The 6000-nt window shown below is 38.6% G+C and overlaps 1 protein-coding gene across 21 annotated transcripts in view; it reads right to left on the reverse strand.

Moving 5' to 3' along the window:
* Positions 1-5233, reverse strand: part of wnk1b (WNK lysine deficient protein kinase 1b) — a 137711-nt gene extending 132478 nt beyond the window's left edge. For 11 of the 21 annotated variants that reach the window (XM_061912282.1, XM_061912287.1, XM_061912286.1 and 8 more), the window contains exon 1: positions 4743-5233. The gene's annotated coding sequence lies outside the window, so the exon portion shown is untranslated. The remainder of the gene's footprint in view (positions 1-4742) is intronic. The other 10 variants (XM_061912296.1, XM_061912295.1, XM_061912294.1 and 7 more) reach the window with 2 other exon arrangements.
* Positions 5234-6000: the final 767 nt, after the last annotated feature.

Raw genomic sequence — 6000 nt, forward strand, 5'->3', positions numbered from 1 at the left:
CAATTTTAGAGAAAAAATACAACCTTAAAAATTATTTTAGGATTTTTAAACACATATACATACCTTTTTACCTTTTAAATTCCTTCCTCTTCTTTCCTGACAATTTAAATCAATGTTCAAGTAAACTTTTTTTTTTATTATTGTAAAGAATAATAAATAGATTTTAATTTAATTCTTCATTTTAGCTTCCTTTTTTTTCGACGAAGAATATTTGTGAAATATTTATTGAAACTTATTATGATTAAAATTCTAAAAAAATATTCTGGCAAATCTAGAAAATCTTTAAAACCAAATTTAAATCTTATTTCAAAGTGTTTTGAATTTCTTTTAAAATTTTTGTTCTGGAAAATCTAGAAGAAATAATAATTTGTCTTTGTTAGAAATATAACTTGGTCCAATTTGTTATATATTCTTACAAAGTGCAGATTGGATTTTAACCTATTTAAAACATGTCATCAAAATTCTAAAATTAATCTTAATCAGGAAACATTACTAATGATGTTCCATAAATTCTTTTTTTAGTTTTTTCAAAAAGATTCGAATTAGCTACTTTTTCTCTTCTTTTTTTCGGTTGAATTTTATATTTTAAAGATTCAAAATTGAAGATAAACTATGTTTCAAAATTTAATTTTCATTTATTTTTCTGTTTTCTCCTCTTTTAAACCGTTCAATTAAGTGTTTTTTTTCATCATTTATTCTCTACAAAAAACCATCCGTAAAAGGGAAAAAAAATGTACGACGGAATGACAGACAGAAATACCCATTTTATATATATATATATATATATATATATATATATATATATATATATATATATATATATATATATTTATTTATTTATTAAAGGTAAATTGAGCAAATTGGCTATTTCTGGCAATTTATTTAAGTGTGATCCAAACTGGTAGCCCTTCACATTAATCAGTACCCAAGAAGTAGCTCTTGGTTTCAAAAAGGTTGGCGTACTCTGCCGTAAACACTGCTACATCAACACATCTTTTTTTTTTTTTAAAGAAGCATAGTTCAGAGAAAAATGGTAAATAAAAGCTCTTGTATGTAAGAAAACATACAACCATTTTACATAAAACCTAAAGTTGCTTGGTCATCGCACAAAAAAACTCCAACCGCACAACCAACTAACTGTATGATCGGAAAACTACCAGCTGCTTGAAGTAGCAGACAAATTGATGCCCCGCAGCTTCACTTGTCCAGGTGTTGAGACCCAACAGGTGATGCTGAGAAACGACCAAGCAGCTGTTTGTCTCGTCTAATGTACGCCCTAAAACCATGCACCATTAACTGTATATTTATTGCATATGACTTCTTCTCAGAACTGAAAAACAGTGGTGGTCAACCAAGCCATGATTGCTGTTGTGCAGCAAGCAGAGCGCACACCCTCTGAGTACACAAGGGGCCTAGATCTTCCTGCAAAAAGCAGATACAAGCAAAAAATCCAACTACGCAATGGATTAGATACGTTATCAAAGAAAGATTTATCAAGTGATATCAAGGATTATCCGTCAGTGGAATTCCCAGACGGATCAAACTATCTAAAAAACATTATCCACGACAAAACAGATGAAAAATTCGAAAAGCGTGGAGGTCTACAACTTCTTTGTGTGGCTGGGTCAAGAAAATTGGTATCAAGACGCTCCCTGATATATCATGCATCGTTTTTGCTCGGGTAAAGTTGCATTTCTTGATTTAACTTCGTGTCTCAAGTAGGGGTGTAACGGTACACAAAAGTTTCGGTTCGGTACGTACCTCGGTTCAGAGGTGACGGTTCGGTTCATTTTCGGTACAGTAAGAAAACAACAAAATATACATTTTTTGATTATTTATTTAACAAATTTGCTAAATATTCCACCAAAAATATTTTTCTTAGTGGAATATTTGATGTGAAGTAATCGGAAACTTGGATAGGTCAATAATTCATAATAACATTGATTTTGATTCAATATTATGTTTTGAGCAATGACAGTTTGAAAGAAAAAAAAACAGCTTTGTTTTATTAGTCAACGTTGCAACTTTTTCTAAATTACATTTAGCCTTTAAGCTTTTTTATTTCACTTTTGTTCATGTTTTTGTTTATTTTAATAGTATTTATTAGAATGTTAGAATGTGCCGTGGGTCTTTAAAACATTAGCTGTGGGCCGCAAACGGCCTCCGGGGCACAGTTTTGACTCCCCTGCTATAGATAATAAAAAATAAAATCTGATAAATCTATGGGTAAAAAGCAGAGCCTGGCGATGCATACGCATTTATCATAACTTTTTCGCTCTCTCTTTCTCCACCCCTCCCTCCCGAATTTTGCTGCGCGCACCACTTTTTTTTTTGTTTTCAACCCCTTCTTAACCCTGAACGTACATTGAAAATACACGCAACCCTAACTTAAAATGCTGGCCATTCGAGGCATTTAAGAAACTCCACCCGGACAGCCCCGCAAAGAGGACATATCCCGTGAAAAGAGGAGGTGTGGTCAGTCTATCATAGCCCAGTCGTTGCTAGCATGCCGTGTGTTGTTGTTTTTTTGATTGATTGAAACTTTTATTAGTAGATTGCACAGTACAGTACATATTCCGTATAATTGACCACTAAATGGTAACACCCCAATAAGTTTTTCAACTCGTTTAAGTCGGGGTCCACGTTAATCAATTCATGGTGCCTCGGTGTGCATAGTTTACACAACGTGTGGTGCGCTACCTAATATGTCCGTATCGTTCGGTACACCTCCGAACAGAACCAAAACCCCCGTACCAAAACAGTTCAATACAAATACATGTACCGTTACACCCCTAGTCTCAAGCCTTGTTTGTTGCACGCACTGTTTACGAGTAAGTCTGTTTTTCAAAAATATAACTATAGATCTCAACGTTGTGTATGTGCTGAATGCTTCATTTATTATTGTTGCCTTTTAAAAGCTTAACTCTTTTAGGTTTTTCTCACATTTGCTTTCTTTTATATAGACATCCATTTTATAACGCTTGTCCCTCTCGGGGTTGCGGGGGTGCTGGAGCCTATCCCAGCTGCATTCGGGCTAAGGCGGGGTACACCGTGGACGAGGCGCCACCTCATCACAGGGCCAACACAGATGGACAGACAACATTCACACTCACATTCGCACACTAGGGCCAATTTAGTGTTGCCAATCAACCTATCCCCAGGTGCATGTCTTTGGAGGTGGGAGGAAGTCGGAGTACCCGGAGGGAATCACTCGTAGCAAAAATGTGCGCAACCCGAGGGTCCCTGGTTCAAATCCCACCTAGTACCAACCTCGTCACGTCCGTTGTGTCCTGAGCAAGACACTTCACCCTTGCTCTTGATGGGTGCTGGTTGGCGCCTTGCATGGCAGCTCCCTCCATCAGTGTGTGAATGTGTGTGTGAATGGGTAAATGTGGAAGTAGTGTCAAAGCGCTTTGAGTACCTTGAAGGTAGAAAAGCGCTATACAAGTACAACCCATTTATCATTTATCATTTAAGAAAATACTGTACAAATAGTATCAAGATAATACTTAAATGGTTAATACTAAACATTATATAGCATATAAAAAAGTGATCACAGCAAACTGCTCCCTTGGAGCAGAGTGCGTGCCATTTTTCTTGTCGTCGTTTCATTAAATCATGCATTCTTCCGCCCCCTTGATTACTTCTCGAGGAACTGTGAAGAAACATTTATTCTTTTCACGATTTGAACTATTTGTTCAGCCAAAAACAACGCAAGCATGGGGGCATTTTTCGTCGAGGAAGGCCAAATGGTGCATGGTGATGTCATGTAAATCCTAGCAATACATGTACAATATGTGCTGATGCTGACTTGTCATAGGTAATGAAGCAGGTGTGTGTTCATGTAAATCCTAACAATGTCAATAAAAGCATGCAATTTAAGGCTAAATGTAACCGCTTTTCCTACAGCATGACCAATCCCAGCTTCATCCTGCAAACAAATTGTATTTATGTGCAAATATCATTATTAGATGACATTGTTTATGTTTCTTTTGGGTCCCCTGCTGTCCATGGGAACATTCACACAGGGTCAAAGTGACTGCGAATTATTAACAGAAAGGAAGAAGCCAATTAGCAGCCCTGTTAATTTAAAAAAAAAGACAACATTACATATTTAAACATAATATTAATCAATTAATTATGGCTTCACGGTGGCAGAGGGGTTAGTGCGTCTGCCTCACAATACGAAGGTCCTGCAGTCCTGGGTTCAATCCCAGGCTCGGGATCTTTCTGTGTCGAGTTTTCATGTTCTCCCTGTGACTGTGTGGGTTCCCCCCGGGTACTCCGACTTCCTCCCACTTCCAAAGACATGCACCTGGGGATAGGTTGATTGGCAACACTAAATTGACCCTAGTGTGTGAATGTGAGTGTGAATGTTGTCTGTCTATCTGTGTTGGCCCTGCGATGAGATGGCGACTTGTCCAGGGTGTACAACGCCTTCCGCCCGATTGTAGCTGAGATAGGCGCCAGCGCCCCTTCGCGACCCCAAAAGGGAATAAGCGGTAGTAAATGGATGGATGGATATACCACATCACAAGTACTTACTCTATGATCTAACAATACAGAAAATATTTTTGCCTGCACTTTGTCAACAATTAAAACAATCTCATGAGACTCAAAGATGCTTGTCTTGAGTCCAGTAATGGTTCAAATCCTGCAGAAAGACAGCATTTTCAAATAGAAAATGAGGTCTTGTGCAGGTCTACCTTTGCTTGCAACAGTCAAGTCGATGTATTTATTACCTGTTACATCTGTTCTCGTCCTGCTTGGAGGAGTTTGGAGGGCCACGAACTTGATGAAGATCCTGCGCGGTGCCACGACCAAATGTCACATTAGAGCCACAGATGCTTGACGAAAAGCCCGCAGAGACGATAAAGACATTTAGCAACAACGGCACGACTTAGTTATAGCTTGGAACCTCCACTGAAGACACGAAATTTGCTTGGAGCACCAAGTGGTCAGCGGGACTTGCACGCAGCGGTAAGCCGACAGACAGACACCCCCCGCGGGGCAGAGAAGCCAAGTTCGCCCGCTGATGCCGCGGAGCCTCCGGTGCTTCTCGCCCCGATAATATTCTCCTATCCGCTGTCCGTTCAGTCCGACTTGGCAGTGAGTGAAGCGAAAGAGGAATTAAAATCCCCAGAGAGCTTCAGTGTTCAGGCTCCAGGACAGAGGCTCGCATGGTTCTGAGCCGCTTTCAGCGATGACTCAACAAGGCAAGCAAAGTGTCAAGTCTGACTAGCCTAACCCGCAAAAGAAGTGAAAGTACTTTCAAAATAAAACACCCTTGAATACGCGTGATGCTACTTCCGGCTTCTGTCACCTCCTAGTTTCTCTACGCAAATATTCTGAGCGAAAATGTGAAAAAATGGGATTCAGGGAGGAAACACGGACTCTTTTCCAACATCCAGCAGTCAGTGTGAAAGGAAGTAAATTTGGGAGGAGGTGCTGTGTTCTCTTAGATTGAAGGGCACACTGGTTCGAGGGTAACACTTTACATTTAGTAAGCAGCGACAGAAGAATGTCAAGTGTGTGTAAGTGTAATTGAGAATGTGCAGCATGTGTTGATAGAGTACAGGAAATGCATTTTGCAGAGGAATAGGGTAAGGCAGTGGTTCTCACCCTTTTTTCAGAGATGTACCCCTTGTGAACATTTTTTTAATTCAAGTACCCCCTAATCAGAACAAAGCATTTTGGGTTGAAAAAAAGAGATAAAGAAGTCAAATACAGCACTACGTCATCAGTTTCTGATTTATTAAATTGTATAACAGTGCAAAATATTGCTCATTAGTAGTGGTCTTTCTTGAACTAGTTGGAAAAAAAGATATAAAAATAACTAAAAACGTTTTGAAAAATAAACAAGTGATTCAATTATAAATAAAGATTTCTACACATAGAAGTAATCATCAACTTAAAGTGCCCTCTCTGGGGATTGTAATAGAGATCCATCTGGATTCATCAACTTCATTCCAAACATTTCTTCACAAAAAAATAAAATCT

The sequence above is a fragment of the Nerophis ophidion genome, linkage group LG10 (assembly GCF_033978795.1).
Source record: "Nerophis ophidion isolate RoL-2023_Sa linkage group LG10, RoL_Noph_v1.0, whole genome shotgun sequence".
Taxonomy (NCBI): Eukaryota; Metazoa; Chordata; class Actinopteri; order Syngnathiformes; family Syngnathidae; genus Nerophis; species Nerophis ophidion.